Source organism: Sus scrofa, chromosome 8 (assembly GCF_054392235.1).
Source record: "Sus scrofa isolate SSC_HxYL_T2T_F1_AM1 chromosome 8, Sscrofa_HxYL_maternal_Yorkshire_Landrace_v2.0, whole genome shotgun sequence".
NCBI lineage: Eukaryota > Metazoa > Chordata > Mammalia > Artiodactyla > Suidae > Sus > Sus scrofa.
Window position 1 is genome coordinate 109,189,740 of NC_139390.1, and position 19,662 is coordinate 109,209,401.

The 19,662-nt window shown below is 38.3% G+C and overlaps 1 long non-coding RNA gene across 2 annotated transcripts; it reads right to left on the minus strand.

The window, feature by feature from the left end:
• Nucleotides 1-198: 198 nt before the first annotated feature.
• On the minus strand, nt 199-18,973 carry LOC102157614 (uncharacterized). Of its 2 annotated transcripts, none has more exons than XR_014813564.1 (3): nt 18,862-18,973; nt 17,934-18,178; nt 199-2,122 (listed from the first exon to the last, which is right to left on the minus strand). It is a non-coding gene; the product is annotated as an uncharacterized LOC102157614 (long non-coding RNA). The 2 variants fall into 2 exon arrangements; XR_001308994.3 differs by lacking the exon at nt 199-2,122 and adding an exon at nt 10,605-15,562.
• Between the last annotated feature and the right edge of the window lie 689 nt (nt 18,974-19,662).

Genomic DNA, 19,662 nt, shown 5'->3' on the forward strand with positions numbered 1-19,662 from the left:
TTCCCTTTTCTCTATGTCATCACCAACACTTTTTTTTTTAATATCCCTTCTGACACATGTGAGGTGATAGCTCATTGTGATTTTGACTTGATTTTCCCTGAAGATTAGTTATGTTAAGCATCTTCTCAAGTACTTAGAATAGTACTTTTACGCCCTCTGGTCATTTTTACGTCCTCTGGTCACTTTTAAATTGTATTGTTTTCTGTTATTATTATTTTTGCTTTCAAGTTGTGAGAGTCCTTTATATGTTTTGAATATTAATCCCTTATTGGATATAACATTTGCAAGTATCTCCTCCCATTCAATAGGTTGCATGTTTTCTTTCTTTCCTTTCTTTCTTTTAAATTTTTTTTTTTTTTTTTGGTTTCCTTTGCTGTGCAAAAGCCTTTTACTTTGATGTAGTCCCATTTGTTTACTTTAGGTTTTGCCCTTCAAGGGTGGAGTCTTGGCTTCCCACAATACTCCCACTCTCCCAAATATAAGCCCCACAGGTTTTCAAGGTCAGATGTCAAAGAGGCTCATCTTCCCCAGGCAGAAACCTCAGGATGTGGATAATGATGTGAGACTCGGACCCCTTGCTCCTCAGGTGGCCCCTCCATTGTTGTGATATCCCTCCCACTTATGGGTTGCTGCACTGGTTCTGAGTAGACCACATCTCCGCCCCTCCTACCCATCCTGATGTGACCTTAACTTTATACCCTGAGTTGTGGAGAATCTGTTCTTCTATACTTCAGGCTGTTCTCAGAGATAGTTGTTCTATATATAGTTGTAGTTTTGATGTGTCCATGGGAGGAGCTAAGTCTGGGATCTTCCTATTCTACCACCTTGACCTAGTAACTACAACTTGATGTTAAGGTAGAAGCAAATTAAGCCCTGTTGGCCTGAATTCACAACACTTCAATGACACATATCTTGTTGAGGGCAAAACTAAGAGAGGACTCTTTGGCTTGGTTTGTATGCTTAACTAAACCCATCCAACTCCACTTCTTCCACTGAGTAGGATAGGGGTTGGGGATACAGATAACCAATTAGGTCCACTGGACCTATTTATTTCTTTGACAAGCTTCAAGAATGGTAGCGTTAGTATTCTTTAATTGGATTATAAATTTGGATTATACATTTATAATAAAAATACTCAAACTTTAAAGTATACAGCTCAAAGTTAAAGATTTTCTTTACTTCATTCTCACATTTGAGTAGTGCTTACTAACTACTCAAGTAATTGGATTTAGAATACAATTTTAAAGTAATTTAAAATTTAAACAAAAACATGTTGCAGCCATAATTTTGACAAAAGTATTTAAAAATTCCAAAATTAACTTTGTGTTCTGTGGGTGGATGGATCAAGATGGCAGAGTAGAATATGGAGCTCACCTCCTTCCATAAAAACATTTAAAAATACACCTACAAGTAGAACAATTCACATGGGACATCTACTATTTGCCAACAGAAGACATCAGACTTCTGAAGGGGCAAGGAAACCTCCATGAGGCTGAATAGGATAATGGACAAAAGAAAGGAAAAACAGAAAAAGCAGAGAGTAAGAGGGAAAGAACTGGGATGGGACCTGCACCCCAGGAAAGAAGATGTGGGGAAGAAAAAGCCCTGTCACAGGTAGGGAGATTAGCCTGAATGAAGAGGGGAACTTTGGAGCTTAGGAGGCAAGAGTAGCAGGTAGTGTTCAAGGGGTGAAATGGGGTGTAGCCTGCACAGAATTTCAGCACTGTGGTGCTGTGTTCCCCAACCCCATCCCCTAGAATGGGTGGAGGCTAAGAGATGAAACTCAGCATTCAGAAGTCAGACTCAGAAATTACTGGGGTTAGCTGCATGGAGACAGTCTAAAGAGGCTGGAAGCTGACACCAGGGGGTGTACTCAGAAGAAACCGGGTCCTTGCAGAGAGGCACCAGTATTGGGGGGGTGGTCAAGTGTGGGGAGCCGAGGAGATGCAGGGACTCGAGGAAGGGACCCTGTCTGATGGCAGAAAAACCCGAGGGCAGGTTCCCAACCAAGGAAGGGAGCTCACCTGAACGGTACATGCCGAAGGTGGCTTCTGGTCAGGATAAAAGCTCACCTGAATGGTACAAGCCGAAGGTGGGCTTCTGGTCAGGATAAAAAGCCTGCCTGCAAGGTACAAGCCGAGGGCAGGCTGCAGGTTACACATCTCTCATTTTGATGTTGATGGGAAAGAATTGGGGCTTTCCTAGGAAAACAATTTCCATGTTTGCGCCAGGGAACATGGATAGTTTCTCGGGCGACCTAGTCTTTCCTGTTTTTTTATTTGTTACTCAGTTTTTCCTCAGTCTTTCCTGATTTTTTGCTTATTATTCTTATTTCCCATTCTTATTTTCCTGCGGTGATTTGTGATTTAACAAAATTACAATAATAATACAATAAAAATTTCATTCTAAAGGACTTTCCCCTATTCAAATCCAACTTAATTAAAAACAGAAAGTTTAGCTACTAACTAGTTATACAGTAAACTTTAGAGCTAGGATTTTAATGAAGTTTATAGAAGTTACGCACATATTATTCATGATCAAAAGAAACCTAGCTGTGAGTTTTGTCCTTGATTTTAGAAACTTTTAGTGGTAGCTAGCTAAGTTGATTTGTATTTTCTCACACTGTCTCTCTGCCAAGGACACTTTGAAGATAGACACTAGTCTGAAGGCAAGAATTGTTATGTCTGTGGCCTCTTTGGTTTGTAAAAATTGCCTGGCCATGAGATGGTTCATGCTGGGTCTCCTCTTTCCCACATCTATGTTGTGCCTGTTTGTCCTTGAATTGTACTCACTAAATTAAGTTGAAGATTTTAGAACATGACATATTGCTACTGTACCGTGTGATTAAAAAACAAAATGTAAAAATTAACCAATGTACTTTTAACACTATTATGTAATCTATAGTTAGAAACTATCTATATAATCAACCACTGATGCCAATAAAATTTGAGCAGTTCAGCACCCTGAAAGAAGGGATAAAGAGACTGTCTCCATATGCATACGCCAATGCCACCCCTCTCCTTTTAGGACATGCACTCCCTGGCCGCCAGAGCTGGCCTCCGGCCAGTCAAGCAAAGAGGCAGGGCCCCCATTAGAGCTGTCTCCTCTGTGAACATCCTCAAGCAAAAGGAAACTACCTACTAGAATACAAGGGCAAGAGCAATCCTTCAGAACCATTGTGAGATCCAGAGGCAGGTGGCTGCTAGGAAACCCACAAACATGCAATGAGTCCTGCCTCTGAGATGTCTAAACCCCAGATATCCCAGCAAGAACTGGCAGCAGATGCCAGGCCACACTCCTGCAGTACTGGGAACTCCCTAACCACAGCCCTTCCTGCAAAAATTTCAAGTGGGCATCAGAACCTGCTCCAGGTGTTCTGGGAGTGCAGTGAGGCAGAGATACACTGTGAAACCTGCAAGCAGGCAGCATAATCTTCCCAAATGCTCCAGGAAGGAAGGGAGTTTCAGATAGCCTGTGAAACCTGTGAGTGGGCACTGGGCTCTTCTCTGTCTTCCCCAAGAGCATAGAGTCCCAGATACCCCATGAAATCAGCCCCAGGTATCCCAGGATAGCAGTGAGGTGCAGATACCCAGTAAAATCTGTGAGAAGGCAACACACTCTGCATCCACTATCCCGGAAATGTAGAGAACCCCAAATACCTGGTTGAAACGTGTGAGTGGGCACCAGATCCTACCATTGCTCTACTGAGAGTGAAGACTGAGCCCTGTGTGCCTAATTGATGGCCCATCCCCCTCCCTTCTGGATAGGCTCCTGTGCTCCTGCCACCTTAGGAGCAGACCTCGTGGGTTACCTACACTCACAGAAGTGGGTTTTAACCACAGCTGAGCCCCAGAGGCTCTGCAAGTAAGGAAGAATTAAAATATCTCCTCCCAGCTGCAGGAACCACAGATATAAACCTCCAGTTCTTACTTTGTAAATCCAGCTCTAGTAAAATATCCCATCAAGCAACAAATGCTCCCATAGCTGAGATGGGTCTGACTTTAACATCTGTGGGCACATACACATGGGTACTGAATGAGCTTAGAGTCTCCACAGATCCCACAGCAGACCCAGGGGCATGTTACTGTAGTCCTGGGACCTGACTTCATTGGATCTGTGCTGATGGCCTGGTAAAAACAATGCCTGAGAGACACCATAGCCAATTGCCTGAAGAGCAGTGTGAATAGTGAACCTGCACAAGTGAAAATTGACAGAACATACAGGTGAACAGCTCTAACAGAGGAATACTCAGGGGCTCCTCTACTAGTGGGAATCCTTCATATCTTGAACCACAGAGAAGAAACACAGCTCAGAATCAGATCTGGTAGGTCATACCCCAACAACTAGAGAGAAGACCCTGTCCCTGAGAGAGCAGTGACAAGCACACAGCAAAGAGGAGGCCCCACTCAATATCTAGTGCAGGCTCTGATCACCAAAATATCAGTTACACTTCCTATCAAGGGAATAACAGCCAGCATACACTGAGGAAAGAGGTGACAGGCACTCATATTCACAACAGTTCTTGCATCAAAAATAGTATATCTAAATATACGGCCCAATTAAAAATGGGCAGAATATCTAAATATATGTTTCTCCAAAAAAGACAAGCAGATGGCCAAAAAACATATGAAAAGATGCTCAACATCATTAATATTGGAGTAATATTAGAGTAATGCAAGTCAAAACTGCAATGAGATGTCACCTCACACCTATCAGAATGGTCATCATCGAAAGATCTACCAACAATAAATGCTGTAGAGGGTGTGCAGAATTTTTTAATTTTTTAATTAATTTTTTAATTTTAATTTTTTAAAAATTAAAAAAATATATTAGATTCCATATATGGAATCTAATAAAAATATTTTTAAAAAATATTTAAAAAATATTTATAAATATTTATTTATAAAACAGAAACTCAGAATTTTCCAAAACCAATCTTCTGTTTGGTTCTGAAAATTTTTGAGTTGGAATAACATATACACTCTACTGTGTAAAATAGATGGTTAACAAAAAACCTACTCTATAGCACTGAAACATCAATAGTTTGTAATAACCAATATGAAAAAAGAATGGATATATTTATATGTATGATTAATTCAGTTTTATGTACATCTGAAACTAAAACAACATGGTAAGTCAACTATACTTTGAAAAAATTAAATTTAAAAAACAACTTTGTATTTTGTGAGTCCAAAATAAACTAAAAAAACAAGTATAATGGTGGAATATAAAGACCCTTAACTCACCTTCTCTCACTGGCACATCAAAATCACAACTATTTTCAGAAAAATAATCAATGAAAAATACAAGAACCTACCAGAAAAGATTTTTTTTTTCTTTTCTTAGGGCCACACCTGCAGCATATGGAAGTTCCCATACTAGGGGTTGAATCAGAGCTGCAGCTGTTGCTGCCAGCCTAGACCACAGCCACAGCAACACCAGATTCAGGCTGCATCTGTGACCTATGCCACAGCTTGCAGCAATGCCAGATCATTAACCCACTGAACCAGGCCAGGGATCAAACCAGCAGCCTCATGGATACTAGTCATGTTCTTAACCCACTAAGTCACCATGGCAACTCTCTGAAAAGATCTTCTACAACTAAATACAAATAAAAATAAGGAATCACAGAAAGACAGTTAAGAAGTCAGACTCATGATTTAGTCAAGTCTCATACTCCCAGTTAGGTGACTTCTGAACCTGAGAATTAATATATTGCATAGGTTCTCCCAAAGAAGTAAGAAATCTGAGCTCCAAGTTGGGCTTCCCAGCCCAGGAATATTGCACCAGGAAGACCAGTCCCTAGGGCGTTTGGCTTTGAAGGCCAACAGGACTTAATTTTTGTGGTATCAGAGGACTGAGAGAAAGAGAGACTTCACTATTAAAGGGTACCAAAAGAAAAATCTCACTTGTTTCAGTACCCAAGGCAAAAGCAGTATTTTGATAGAGGCCTAGATCAGATCTACCTGCTGATCTTGGATCTTGAAGAGTCTCATTTGAGAAGCAGAAGGCAACTACAGTTCACCCTATGCACAAAACACTGGTAGCAGCCATTCTTGGGAGCTCCTTCTACCATGAGGACACAGGAGCTGATGGGCACCATTGTGGAATCCTCCCTCTTACTTACTAGTCTCAGGACTCAGCCATACCCCTAACTTGAGAATCTGTAGTCACCACTTCTGAGACACCTTAGGCAAAGCAACTAACTGAAGAGGAGGCACTGCCCCCCACCTATCAGTGGACAGGCTACCTAAAGACCCTCTGAGCCCATAGCCACTTCTAGACACAGACTGCCCAAGAGAGGATCCAGGACACATCTCCACACACTGGTTGGCAGATACCAGCCACTGAATCCCCTATGTCCCAGCCCTGCTCTCTAGGAAGCCAGTTCTAGCCTCTGAACCAAAACTTAGCCACCAGGGGACAGACACTAGATGCAATAAAACCATAATGTTGTAGCATGTCAACCTTACCTGCCCACGAGTAAGCCAAAGCTTGCTCTAGTACCAGCTGGGCCATGGCCCTGCCCATTAGAAGGTTAAAAAAGCTTTAGGATACCCCAGGCCCCATTCCAAACATATTAGGAATTGGAACCCTCCTACCCCACCATCAATCTGACATTAGCTCTAGAACTCCTGGGCTTTGCCATCAGAACTTATTCCAGCTCTGTCTGCAAGTAGTCTAGCATTATCCCAGGTCACCCATAAGTGGGTAGGCAATGGCCCCAGCTCTTGTAGTCCCTGACTCTATTCATCAGTGAGCCAGCACTAGTCCTGGGGGTTGCTGGGGCTCTGCAGCCAGCTGCCTTATGACCCAGCCCCACCAACAAGCAGTTGTCAGCCTCCACACATGACTTAGAGCCAACCAAGCTTACCAGACTGTCCACATAGTCAACCCACCACTACAGAGTATTTCCATGCAGCCCTCACATGGGAAACACTAGATCATATAGCTTGGGGGACAAGAGGGAGTGTGCTGCACAGAGCCACTTCTTCAATATTGGAAAGCATAACTGGACTATAAAATACATAAAAATACTAATAGTAACTTATGCAAATGAGGATACAGAGGGACAGGTTTCAGATGATGGAAAAAGAAACCTACAAAAATAGAACTAAATGAAATGGAGATGGCAGTCTACCTGAGAAAGCAATCAGGGTTGTGATCATAAAAATCATCAAAGAACTTGAGGGAATAATGGATGTCAAGTGCAAGAAGTTAGAGATTTTTGATAAAGAAAAATATAAAGAACCAACAAATAGAAATGAAGAATACAATAACTGAAATGAAAAGTACACTAGAAGGAATGAATAGGAGACTAAGTGATACAGAGAAACAGATTAGTGAGCTGGAAGACAGAGTAGTGGAAATCACTGATGCTGAAAAGAGGAAAGAAAAAAGAAGGAAAAGATATATGGACAGATTAAGAGACCTCTGGTACATCCAGCACCCTAATATTTGTATTTTAGGGGTCCCAGAAGGAGAAGAGAAAGAAAAATTGGCTGAGAGCATATTTGAAGATGTAATAACTTAAAACTTCACCAATCTGGGAAAATCATCTCAATTATGAAGCACAGAGTCCCAAAAAGGATCAACCCAACAGAGGACCACACCAAAACACATTGTAGTTAAAATGACAAAAGTTAAAGGGAGCATATTAAAAGCAACAAGGGGAAAAGCAACAAATAACATACAAGGGAATTCTCATAAGGCTATCAGCTGACATTTTAGCAGAAATTCTGCAGGCCAGAAGGGTAAGTGGCACAATCTATTTAAAACGATAAAAGAGAAAAGCTTACAACGAAGAATTCTCTGCCCATTAAAGCTCTCATTCAGATTTGATGACAGGATCAAAAGCTTTATTGACAAGCACCACGAAAACAGCTTTACAAGATATATTAAGAGAACTTCTCTAAGCAGAAAAGGCCATGACTAAAAACATTAAAATTATGAACATAAAAAGCTCATCAGCAAAGGCAAACATACAGTAAAGGTAGCAAACCATCCAAGCTCAAAGCTAGTAGGAAGGTTAAAAGACAAAGGAGTAACATTATCTATATCTACAATAACCAGTTGAAGGATACACAAGACAATTAGATGCACTGTAATATCAAAAAGAGTAATGCTGAGGCATTCCTCTCATGGCTCAATTGAAACAAATCTGACTATCATCCATGAGGATGCAGGTTTGATCCCTAGCCTCACTCAGTGGGTTAAGTGTCCAGCGTTTCCATATGCTGTGATGTAGTTAACAGATGCAGCTCAGATCTGGTGTTGCTGTGACTATGGTGTAGGCCAGTGGCTACAGCTCCAATCTGACCTCTAGACTGGGGAAAACAAAACAAAACAAACAAATAAAAAAACAGTAACGCTGAGGGGAGAGAAGAATACAAATGCAGGGGATTTTTTTGGGGGGAGCTTTTTGTCTTTTTAGGGACACACCCATGGCATATGGAGGTTCCCAAGCTAGGGGTCAAATTGGATCTAAAGCTGCTATAGCTTTTTAGCTGCTGCAGCCACAGCAACATGGGGTCCAAGCCGTATCTGTGACCTACACCACAGCTCATGGCAATACCAGATCCCTTAACACAATGAGAGAAGCCAGGGATCAAACTTGCATCCTCATGGAAACTAGTCGTATTTGTTAACCATTGAGCCACAACAGGAACTCCACAAATGCAGGGTTTTTAATATGCACTTGAAATTAAGAGATCAGTAACTTCAGTCGTGTGTGTGTGTGTGTGTGTGTGTGTGTGTGTGTATAGCTATATAAAAACATCATAGCAATCACAAACCAAAAAACTGTAATGAACATGTATGACAAAAGGAAGAGGAATCCAAATGTAATACTAAAGATTCATCAATTCACAAGAGAATAAACCAAAAAAAAGGATAAAAAAGACCTAGAAAACAACCCCAAAACAATTAACATTAGAACATACACATCAATTATTAAATGTAAATGTAAATATAAATAGGCTAAATGCTCCAATCAAAAGACACAGAGTGGGTGAATTAATGTAAAAACAAGACCAGTATATACACTGCCTATGAGACACTCACTTTACATCCAAAGTCATACACAAAACTGAAAATGAGGGGATGGAAAAAGTATTCCACAAAAAAAGTGGTAGTCAAAAGAAGGCTGTGATAACCATATAATAGACAAGATAGACTTTAAAGAGTGTTATAAGAGCAAAGAAGGACACTGTGTATGTAAATCAAGAGATCGATTTAAGATGATTTTATTACAACTGTAAATATATATAGGAGCATCTAAATACAATCAACAGGTATCAATGAACATAAAGAGAGAAAGTGAAAGTAACACAATAATGATAGGGGACTTTAAAACCCCACTTATATCAATGGGAAAATCATCAAGACAGAAAAAAAATAAGTAAACATTGATTTTAAAAGACCTATCAGACCAAATATGGACTTAATTGATACGGACAGAGCACTCCATCTGAGAGCAGCAGGATACACATTCTTTTCAACTCCACATGGAACATTCTCCTTCACAGAATGCATGCTAGGCCACAAAACAATCCTTGGTAATCTTAAGAAAACTGAAATCATATGAAGCATTCTTCTGACCACAATGTTCTGAGACTAGCAATTAAATACAAGAAAAATGTTGCAAAAAACACAAAAACATGGAAGCTAAACAATTACTAAATAACCAATGGATTACTGAAGAAATCAAAGAAATAAAAAATACACAGACACAAATGAAAATACAACAATCCAAAACCTGTGGGACACAGCAAAATCAGTTCTAAGAGGAAAGTTTCTGGTGATACAAGGTTACCTCAGGAAATGAGATAAGTAAACAATTTAACCTTGCAACTAAAGCAACTAGAGAAAGAAAAACAACAACAAAAAACCCAACGTTAGTAGAAGGAAAGAGGTCATAATAAAGATCAGTGCAGAAACAAATAAAGACTATATAACAATAGAAAAGGTCAATGAAATGAAAAGCTGGCCCTTTGAAAATAACAAAATTGAGAAGACATTTAGCCAGACTCATTGAAAAGTAGGGAGAGGGCCAAATCAATAAAATCAGAAATGAAAAAGAAGTTACAACATACACTACAGAAATGCAAATAATCATGATATCACTGTGAACAATGATGTACCAATAAAATGGACAACTAGAAGAAATGAACAAATTATTAAAAATGTATAATCTCCCAAGACTAAACAAAGAAGAAATGAAAAAAGTGAACAGAACAATAACCAGTAATACAATTGGATCAGTAATTTATGGGATTTTTTTTGTCTTTTGTCGTTTTTTTAGGGCCCACAGCATATGGAGGTTCACAGGCTGAGGGTCTAATTGGAACATTTGCCACTGGTCTACACCAGAGCCACAGCAATGCCAGATCCGAGCTGCATCTGCAACCTACATCACAGGTCATGGCAATGCCAGATCCTCAACCCACTGAGCTAGGCCAGGAATCGAACCTGCAACCTTATGATTCCTAGCCAGATTCGTTTCCACTGCACCACAAAGGGAACTCCTGGATCAGTAATTTAAAAGTTTCCAACAAACAAATGTCCAGGACGAGATGAATACACAGGTGAATTCTTACCAGACATTTAGAGAAGAGTTTACATCTTTATTTTTAAAACTATCAAAAAAATTGCAAAGGAACACTTCTGAACTCATTATATGAGGCATCACCTTGATGCCAAAACCAAAGATATCACAAATAAAATAAAGCTATAGACCAGTATTATTGATGAATATAAATTCAGAAATCCTCAACAAATATTAACAGCATATAAAAATACAACACATTAAAAGGATCATACACCATGATCAGGTGAGATTTATCCCAGTGATGCAAAGATTTTTCAATATCCACAGATCAACGTGATACCCATTAAATAAACAGAGTAATAAAAACCATATAGTCATCTCAATACATACAGAAAAAGTTTGACAAAATTCAACACTCATTTCTGATAAAAACTTCTAGAAAGTGAGCATAGAGGGAATATACCACAATATAACAAAGGCTATATATGACAAACCCACAGCTAATGTCATACTCAACAGCAAAAAGCTGAAAATATTCTGAGATCAGGAACACAAGGATGCTCAATCTCATCACTTTTACTCAACATATTATTGGAATTCCTAGCCACAGCAATCAGAGAAGAAAAACTAAAGGAAACCAGATTCCAAAGGCACAAGTAAAACTGTTACTGTTTGCAAATGACATGATATTATACACAGAAAATCCTGAAGTTGCCTCCAGAAAACTACTAGAGCTCAATGAATTTGGTAAAGATTCAGGATATGAAACTAATATACAGAAATCGGTTGCATTTCTATATAATAACAATGAAATATTAAAAAGAGAAATTAAGGAAACAATCACACTTACCATCATATGAAAAATAATAAGATACCTAAGAATAAACCTTCCTAATGAGGCAAAAGATCTGTACTTGGAAAACTATAAGACACTGATGAAAGATATTTATGACGACCTTGTAAATCAACTATATTTTAATTAAAAAATCCAAAAAAAAGAAATTGAAGATGACCAAGATGGAAAGGTATATTATGTTCTTGGATTGGAAGAATTATTATTAAAATGACCATACTACCCTAGGCAATTTACAGATTCAATGCAATTCCTATCAAATTACCAATGTCATTTTTCACAGAACTGGACTAGATAAATTAAAAATGTATGTTGAAACAGAAGAGGCCATCAAGATCCAAAGCTGTCTTGAGAAAAAACTGAGCTGGAGGAATCAGGTTCCCTGACTTCAGACTATACTACAAAGCTATAGTAATCAAAACAGTATGTTACTGGCAGAAAAACAGAAATATAAATCAATGCAACAGGATAGAAATCCCAAAAATAAACTCAAGCACCTTTGGTCAACTAATCTATGACAAAAGTGATTATTTCTTTTGTCTTTTAAGAACAGAGATTCTGTTCTTCCATGCAGAACATACAGTGGAAGATAGTCTCTTCATTAAGTGGTGCTAGGAAAACTGGACAGTTATGTATAATGAATGAAATTACAACATCCTCTTCTGCCATACACAAACAAACTCAAAATGGATGAAAAGACCTAAATGTAACACAAGGTACTATAAAACTCCTAATGAAAAATACAGACCAAACTCTCATTGACATAAATCACTGCAGTATTTGGGGAGGGGGGTGTTATCTCTGAAAGTTAAGTAAATATGAGCAAAAATAAACAAATGGGACTGAATTTAACTTTAAAAGTTTTCCTTCAGTGAAGGTAAATATCGACAAAACAAAAAGACAACCTACTGAATGGAGAAAATATTTGCAAATGGTATGACAAATAAGGGTTTAATATCCAAAATATATAAGTATCTCATATAACTCAAACATCAAAAAACCCAGTTAAAAATGGCAAAAAGACCTACAAAGACATTTCCCCAAAGGGGAAATAGGCACAGAAAAAGATGTTCAACATCGCTAATCTTAGGAAAATGCAAGTCAAAACAACAATGAGGTATCACCTCACCTTATACCTGTCAGAATGGATATCATCAAAAAAATCTACAAATAAAAAATGTTAGGAGAACGTGAAGAAAAGAGAACCCTTGTACACTGTTGGTGAGAATTTAAATTGGGGCAACAAGAGTGGAAAACAGCATGGAGATTCTGCAAATAACTAAAAATAGAACTACCATATGACCCAGAAACCCCCACTCCTCCTGGGTATAATATCAGGGAAAAAAGGAAACACTAATTTTAAAAGACACAGGCAGCCCAATATTCATAGCAGCATTATTTACAATTGCTCAAATATGGAAACAAGTGTCTATCAATAGATGAATGGATAAGATGTCATGTAGGAATACAATGGGAATCTTAAATTATAAAAAAGAATGCAATATTTCCATTTGCAGAAAAAAAATGGATGAACCTAGACGGTATTCTGCTATGTGAAATAAATCAGAGAAAGACAAATACCACATGATATCACTTTTATGTAGAATCTAAAAAATTACAACAAACTAGTGAACACAACAAAAAGAGGCTGATTCACAAATAGAGCATATTTGTGATTATCAGTGGAGAGAAGGAAGGAGGGATGGGTAATATAGGGGTAGGGGATTAAGAGATACAAACATATGTATAAAATAAGCTACAAGGATATGTACAACACAGGAAATATATCCAGTATTTTATAATAACTATAATTGCAGCATAACCTTTAAAAATGGTGAATCATTTATATTGTACCCCTGTAACTTACATTAATATTATGCATTAACTCTACTTTGATTTAAAAACAATGAAAAACCAAGTATATCCATAAATATAGAAAGAAATCAGCATTTATATTTTGAGAACTCAAATGATGGTGGTTGAAATTGGGAGAGGATTTTTTGACTTTGTGTCAAGGCCAATATTCACTAATTAAATACATTACTAGTAAGTTACTCTCCAGAACTTAATTTCTGTAATTTTAAATAATAACAGTGACCATTTGTTGACTGTTTATCATATGTTAGGCACTGTATAAAGAATTTATATGAAATAATTCAAAAGCCTCTGAGGTAAATACTAATACATTTCCACTTTGTGATGAAGAGAAAGGCAAAAACAGATCAAAGATGCTCAAATTTCACAGCAAATGACAGCTAAGATATGAACCCAGGCAATGAGACTTCACAGCATTAATGGCTGTGCATGAACAAGTAGAGAATTCCTGACTGCTTCCTTACAGAGTAGACATGAAACAAAAATGACAGTGTAAGTGAAAGCAATCCAAACAGTATAAAACACTAACTAGGATATTGTGGCAGAGGTATATAGAAGCTAGAAATTTCAGTGACTTCTGAAGATGAGAGCAATGTTTGATCACTATGTTCCCAAATACTCAATCAAAACATTTACTTCCACACAAAGTGATGCATAAAAGTTTTGAATAAAACCTAGAAGCTGGTAAATCCATACAATTTTGTAGTGAATTTTTAAATATTTATATTTGATAATATTAGCTACTTTGTAAAATATAAAATTAGCATAAAAACATGCTCTATTGCAAATATTTCCACTAAAATATTTTATTTTAGTAGTAAAAATACCTACCACACTTTAAGGAAGAATGGAAATATGTTAATTTAGAATGGAGAGGCTTTGCTTGAGACTTAAAAGCAGGGCTAGGAGCATAATACATAAAAGAATGTGTTACATATTTCTGTTGTATTTCCAGTGATACAGGAGCCCAGTAATTATTACCACAAGCAAGAAAATTGACAATGGATAATTACCTAAAAAGGGAATTTTGTGTGTAAAAATAAAATTTAATGGGATGGATTAGATAATCTATGCAGCACAGCCTCCAATATACCAGATTCCACAAACTTTCAGTCCACTTTGGGATAAACTCATTAGACTGACCTACACTGGTGCCTTGAAAGCTATCCAGAACATTCATTTAGAGCTCAAACTCAAGAATTCATTCTGTGCTTTTTTAAAAAATAAAATAATGAAAACTCTGAGATGTTCTATTAATATAATCTTCATTTACCAAGTGTTTTAACACAAATCTATCCTGCAACTCTAGCTGGAAAGAGAAGAGATAAGGAAGACAGGGGAAGTGCAGTTTGGAGTAGCAGGGTTCTAGGCCAAATGCTCTTCTGGAAAAGTCCTAGAAATCTTGGGATAGTGTTGACTCAAATTCTTATGACTCTTGTGCACATTCAAAAAGGATGAAAACTTAAAATCCCAAGGAGGAGAGTGTCATGCATTCCTTTCCTACTTTCCCAGGCAGCTTGCTAGAGGAGCTGGTTAGAGCCATCTTTCTACCATAATGATTCTCAGCTACTTTCTCAAGTATGGTAGCCACAGTATTTTGCTATTAAACCTGCTGAGAGAGTCACTGTCCCACCTGGGATAAGGTTTGTAACAACCAAAAACATTGGGAGGCGGGTAGCACTGGGTAACTCCTTTCAGTTCAAGCTGCAGATCCAGGTGAAATTGTGCTTCTGCTTCTGCACAATATAGAAATACTGGTCCCTTAGAATGGTGTGGCCATTTTTCCTGGTGGTGGACACTGGCCAACACCCATAACTGAAAGAGGCGACTCTGTCCCAAGCATTGCTAACCCCAGAAAATCTGAGAAGCATGGGGTTCTGCAATTTCATGTCTCTTCTCCAGACTGTAAGAAAACCAGACAAGCAAACCAGCAAACCAACCAACAAGCAAAAAAACAAAACAAAAAACAAATGCTGGACAGAGTTTTGAGGATGAATGGATGAATATCATGTACTATTTGGCATTCTAGAAATCCAAGGAAGTTTATTCACAGCCTATTTCATGATGTGAGAGTAATACACAAATGATGCCCTCAGATTCTTAAATTGCATCCTGTCTGTCGTCTTGATACTAAGTAGCTATTGTAACACAATCCTTATTCAGGTAGAGATAATCCTGGCGAAACATGTCTCTGAAAGAAGGACCACTTGTCATATTTTCCCCCGTTTCTGAATGTCAGAGTTGGGACTTTCATTATCAGCTAGACACTTGATCCAGGAACATGCCTACACATAACAAAATAAGAAGAGAATTTCTAATTTAAAGCTCAATGAATATTTACTATTTATAGAAGCATTTCTATAGCAGTATGAATGAGCTCTTCTAGGAGGTTTGCAAATGTGAATTCCTTTCATCTTCGTAATAGCTTTTTGAGAGAAGGTACTTTTATGGTTTCTCTTTTACAGATGAAGAAACTGCCTGTTTTCTCATCAGGGCAGTTTCTTCATCTGGCAGAGACAGGATTCAAACCTGAGAAGTCTGAATTAGTTGTGTTGTGCTGATCTGTGCTGCCTCTAACATGTACTTGCTGAGACTGACTGTAAATTTATTCTGTGCTGGGGATCATGCACATATATGGGCTATACAGGAAGGTTACGTGGTAGGAGTGGATGGCCTCTATCTCCTCACGAAAAAAATTAGCCATTGCCTTTGACCAATGCAGCTAAAGGACTCTTCCCTTACATTAGTGCCTGTCCTATGCACTTCAGAGCTCTTGATACAAATCAGAGAACTTCTCAGCCTTTGTTTATTCTTCTAAATTTGGTCTTTAAGCAGCATGCAATCAATTTCTTCAGAAAATGTTGCTTCCTTGCAAAGCACTGCACCGAATTCTGGCTTCCTGCCTTGCTTACCAAACTCAGGAATTTTGCATCTCCCAAACTGTCTAATCTGAATACCCTTGTGTCTGCAGTGATTTTTCAGCTACGGTATCTCTGCAGTCATTGGATTCTGCTGTGCTAATGGGCTACACAAACACTTTAATTTCCCTTTAGTCACAAGAACTATTTGCTACTCAGACTCAGAAATAAAAACTGATTTCCCATTCTATATATAACTTTATGGTATTTCCTGGAAAATGTAGCATCAGTAACTATTTTTGTAGAAGTACCTGAGAAATTACCTTGGAGGAGAATCTCTGTTTAAACCAGTAGCATGTGGGCTACACTATCATGAGAGCATCAGCAATTGTATGTTACTATCATCATAAACAAGTCCATGGTAATAATAAAAGCTTCTGAGTATAGTCTTCGCATGAATACACACACCATTCTGAGATGTGTCTCCCCTTACTTGTGGCTCCCTTGACAGAGCACCTGCACAAATGATCACTTACTCTTTCAATTTAGCAATTATTTATTGATTTGCATGGTTTTTAGGTCTTTCTCATAGTATGAGAATCCATAAAATAAGTATTATGAACGCAACACACACGCACCTCCCAAATTTGGCTCACAAAGCTCATACTCTCCAGCTGGTTTTATATTTGCTGGTAGATAGGTATCGTCAGTGGGTAGATTAGGCATTTATTATAAAAATGACCTATTTAATTAAATGAAACTCATTACTTAAAGCAAGGGAGTCATTATTTACATTAGTGATGCTTAAACTTGATTATCTATTAGAATCATCTAGGGAGACTTTACACTATCCGATACTCAGGGTGCACCTGAATTACTTCTATTAGTAATTTAGGGGATGGGATCCAAGTGTCATACATCTTAAAGTTCCCCCAGAGATTCCAAAATGTGAGCTGAGTTTAGGAACTACTGATTTACAAGATTTTTTTAATGGTATTATTGAACTAGACTTACAATAGCGAACACTTGTTATATTGTGCCTGCTAATATCAGGCACTGCTGAAAACGTTTTATGAATATAAATTCACCTGATCTTCACTATGATCTCATGATACTATTGGTATCTCCATGTTGTATTTGATGAAAATAAGGGCCGGAAATTAAGCGACTTGTTCAAAGTCACTCAGCATTGTTAGTGGCACAGGCATGATTTTTGTTCTATCAGTTTGGCTCGTAACCATTATTCTGCCTATTAAATGCTTATTTTTTAAATAGAGTAGTAGCAGTGGTTGCAGTAGGCATTCAATAGGCACAACTTTAAGTACTTTATATAAAGAAATACATTGATGATAATGAAACACTTTCTGAACAAATGCCGGCTCTTATTAAACACTTGATTTAATTCAGTTCTTATTGTTTTACTCTCATACCTCTTTTTCTCTTGATATAACTCTAAACCACATACCATGTATAAGGGCCTTCAGCTTAAAACCATTTGTTAACACTGACAATGTACATTCCTATGAAATTCTTGTTAATGTAACCATTGCGCCTTTCATTCTCTTTAACAAGTGATTCCTCCCTGCCCCGCAAAAAAAGGAACAAACACACCTTTATGGCTTTTACCTGAGTAAAGTCCTCCAAGAGGGACACTTTCCTGCATTGCAGGCATTCTTACCCCACGCTAACTGCCTTCCCAACATCCCTAATTGACCCCCCTTTCAGTGTTTCTGAGACCCAGATTCAGCACAAAAACAAACTGCTCAGGGACCCACAAGAGCCAAGGAAGACAGCTTACCTTTGGCTGGTGTGTACCAGGAGGGAAGAGGGCTCTCCTAGCCTTAGGCCCCAGGAAGCAGGCAGCCTTTGACTCTCTCTTTGTCAGATCTCCTTCCACTCAGCCTCGTGATGACTGACTGGCAGGACTTGCTCATAGGAAGCCCTGGAGGTCCTGCAGCTGTAGCCACTTAACTGCAGCTGCTGCCAACATAGCCAGGCTAAGGGTCTCGAACTGTTTCTCCATGAAGGATGCTAAAAGTCACTCTGTTAAATTAGTACATAAATAGTCAGTGATCAGTCTGGCTTTTAGCTCACACTCAAATAGGCTGTTGACTTATGTCTATGATCACATTCCTTCTTTATACTAAGAATTGTCTCTGTTTTTCTCTTCTCCACACTTACCTTCATGTTTCACGCTCTGATGCAGACCCCAGCCTGAGATAATGGTCCTTTCTTATTACCTGCTGTCCCTCTGGGCTTTGTAGTTTAAGCCCCTAATATCAGCCCCAGCCTGGACTGGCCACCTGCTGCCAGATCTCACTGATACCCACATCCTGCTCTTGTGGCCCTTGGCTAGGCCCCTCAGAACCTATTTGCCAATTTCCCTGGAGGTCTTTCATTTTATTGTTTATAATTGCTGAAGCTTGTACCAGTGAGCTTTTCTGCCCCTCGGGTTTTTGTGTATTTCTGCTTGGTGCCCTTTTCTAGCCTGACCCACCCGAAATTCCATTTGAGCTGAGATTTAGCAGCCTTCTCTCCCTGGAGCTGGGATTTGTGATAAATTATTTGTAAGCACATGGAATTTTCTTTTTAATGAGCAGTGTCACAAGCTACTAGCGGTTTCCCCCACCTGTCTCAAAAAGGCTGGCACAGATTTCTCCTTTATTAAAAGGGCCAGATCCTTTTTAGTAAAATGTTTATAAAAACCACATGTACACAAGGCCTACCTGTAAGCAGGTGCACAGTACTTTTCTTAAGGTATCACTCTTTCCCAGGCACTCCGCATCCTCAATCTGCTTCGGCCATCACTGACCAGTCTCCAACCTAAGCTCCTCCTTCCCTTCATTCCTGCGTGCCCCGGATGAAAAATACACTCACAGCCCTCACCTGTGCGTTTCAATGCCTATTCTTTAGGCTGTGGCTATATATTAAAGTCACCTGAATCACTTTTAATTATACTAGAATCTCTGCAGGTGAGGCCTGGGCATTGGTGATATTAAGGGCTCCTCAGATGATTCTAATGTGCCTCCAAGCCTGACTTAGAGAAATTTAGGCTTCTGTTCTTTTCTAGGAAGGCCAAGAGGCTCAGAAGCAGGCTGTATCTAGCTTCCTATTATATTCCTAATTCATAACATAGCATGCAGAATATCTTGAGGATAATATATATTTTATGAATAAATAAATGGATATTCTTAAATATGTTTGTAACTTTTTCCTAAAGCTGGAGGCTATTTCTATCTACTAAACTCAATTGGCTAGAAAATTCAAATATTTCTAAACATGTCCACAACCAAATATAAAAATGTCATATTTTGATATTCCTGATCACCTATATTTGAAAATTCAAAATATTTCCATATATATGTATACATATATATTCATTGTAGGAAAGAATATATATATAATCAAAACAACTTAAAAAAAACTTGTGTTTATACCACCCAGAAACAACCACCGTTAACCCTTTATAATAACTCCATATACTATGCACACACATTATTGCATATATTAAATTAATCATATTATTT